Raw genomic sequence first — 2,235 nt, 5'->3', positions numbered from 1 at the left:
GGACAAACTGGAAGCTGAGCCTGAATGCTCAGCTCTGTCTGAAGGGACCATCCTAAAAACCTACAGGTGTCTGTGAGTGAGGCCACGTGAAGGGTCTCACAGACGTGGCCCGACCTCTCCCCGCTCCCTGCCACGGGACCCTGTCCTGAGACCATGACACCAGCGCTGGCTCCCTGCCTGGCCCAGACCTCCCTGGCATCCCCAAGTCTCTCTGGCACCCCTGCCCGCTCCAGGGCCGCGCCCTGCCCTGCCCATGTGCCTGCCCTCCACACACAACCCTCCACTCCCCTGTGCCTCTCCCTTTCACCTCCTCCCCTGCTCGGAGGCCTCCTGCCCTCAACCCACAGGCTGTACTGCCCTCAGCCCCTTTTTAGACTGGGGGGAGCGACAGATGGCAACAATCGTGGCCGGCTCCATGGAGTGGGACCTATGGAGCTGATCAGAGGCACAGGGGTGCCCCAGCCCCAGCCCCTGTGCCTCCAGCCCTGCCTCTTCTCTACTGGAGTCGGGGGGGTGGGCGGGGAGAGACTCCTATTTTTGTGAAAGGACCCAGGCCTCTGGCATGCCATGCGACCCCAGCTCTCGGGGACCCAGCCAGGCAGGGTGAGGGGGCAGCTGTGTCAATCTACCTCACAGGCCCACACTCTCCCAGCCATGCCATGTATCGTGGGCAGGGAAGGCTCTGGGGCAAACGCGCCACCCCCTCGTCCCCCTGGGACAACCGGGGATCTCAGGGGCTCTGGAGAGAGCAGCGTGGGGGAGAGGGATGGCTTCTTCCCGGGGAGGGAACCAGCGCTGTCTTCTCCGGAAGACGTCTAAGAAGTGCTTTACGTGGTTTGCACGGACCAGGCAGTGGGAAGCAGGGGACCTCGCCCAGCCCTTTCTCACCATCCTTCCCCAAGTGACATTCGCCGCCTCGTCACCAGCGACAGGACCTGTCCCATCATAGCCACCTCCTGAGGAAGCATGGGGACCCCAGCCCTCGCTGTGCCACGGGCCCGGTCCTGCGCATCTCCCGTGTGCTCGCTCGTGTGTGTGCGTGTCTGCGTGTGTCTGTCACCGTGTCGTGAAACTGTGCCCGTCACCCAGTCCAAATCAGTGAGTGGCCATCGAGGCCCCAGTTATGCAACTTTCGGTGTCATGACAGCGTCCACTGCTTTTTAAACTCGATAACTCTTTATTTTAGTAAAACGCTCCAAGAGTCTACGAAACTCCCGTTGGATTTGCAGAGGTTTTATTTTTTTGGCCTTAGAATCTGCAAAAATTAGGAGGTACTGACCCCAGTGAAGCAGCCTTGGCCCTGGATTGTGTTTGCCTTAGCGGATATGTTTATACAGATGAATATAAAAAGTTCTTTTTCTTTTGGCTTATTGCTCTTTTATTCCTCCCTTCTCACCGACCCCCCCCAAAAAGCTACTTCTTCATTCGGTGGTACAATTATTTTTTTTAACTAAAATAAGATAAAATTCTATATTCTTATGTGTGTGTGGTTCTTGTTGGTTGGTGGGGGATGGAGGGGATGGGAACGGGGGTGAACAGGGTTGAGGACACGTGGGTGCTAGGGCAGCATTTGCTCAGGTGTCTCCTGTGTCATGTCGAGCCCGGGAGAAGAAGGGACTCATCCTCATGGAACAGGTTGAGTCCGATGTCCACCCGCTATCACCAGACACAAGTTACAGGTGTTAACTCATTTAATCCTCAAAACCAGCCCATGACACGGGTGCTGTTTTATTCCCAGATAAGAACAGGGAGACGCAGAAAGTCTCCCGGAGGCACACAGGCAAGTGGGCCAACAGGGTGCAGGCCAAGGCCACTGAGCGCACAGCCCGGGCCCCTACCATCCAACCACGCTGCTTGGTGAGTTCAGAGGGGGCGTGAGTGTCTGGGGCCGTGGCACACAGCGTGATGGTCAGAAGTGGTACCAAGGCCATGGGAATTCTGGATTGATGCACCTTAGAGTCCCCCGAGACTCCCACAAACAGATACCCCGTACCTTCCCCACCACACACACAGAAAAGAGCCAGGGTGCTCCCGGTGTGTGTCTTGGGACAGATCAGGCTCCCACTGGGTCCCAGTCTCCATATGAGAGCTGACTAGAGTCTCAAGGTCTTCTCAGCCCTGTGGTTTCTGGGTAGGGCACCCCCAAGTGCCACCTGAGTGGGGGCTTGGGAGATGGGGTTTAGGCGGAGCATCACAGCCTCCAGGTGGACGTGCGTGGTACTACAGCAGCCAGGA

At 57.6% G+C, this 2,235-nt stretch overlaps 1 protein-coding gene across 1 annotated transcript in view; it reads left to right on the top strand.

Annotated features, from left to right (window-relative positions):
• The first annotated feature begins 1,848 nt into the window (after window positions 1–1,848).
• CTRC (chymotrypsin C) overlaps window positions 1,849–2,235 on the top strand; it is a 10,219-nt gene continuing 9,832 nt past the window's right edge. The window contains exon 1 of the mRNA XM_023532651.1: window positions 1,849–1,857. The gene's annotated coding sequence lies outside the window, so the exon portion shown is untranslated. The remainder of the gene's footprint in view (window positions 1,858–2,235) is intronic.

Source organism: Pteropus vampyrus, unplaced genomic scaffold, assembly GCF_000151845.1.
Source record: "Pteropus vampyrus isolate Shadow unplaced genomic scaffold, Pvam_2.0 Scaffold86, whole genome shotgun sequence".
NCBI classification, from domain to species: Eukaryota; Metazoa; Chordata; class Mammalia; order Chiroptera; family Pteropodidae; genus Pteropus; species Pteropus vampyrus.
The sequence above is the reverse complement of the archived record's forward strand: the minus strand, read 5'-3'. Positions and strand labels throughout refer to the sequence as shown.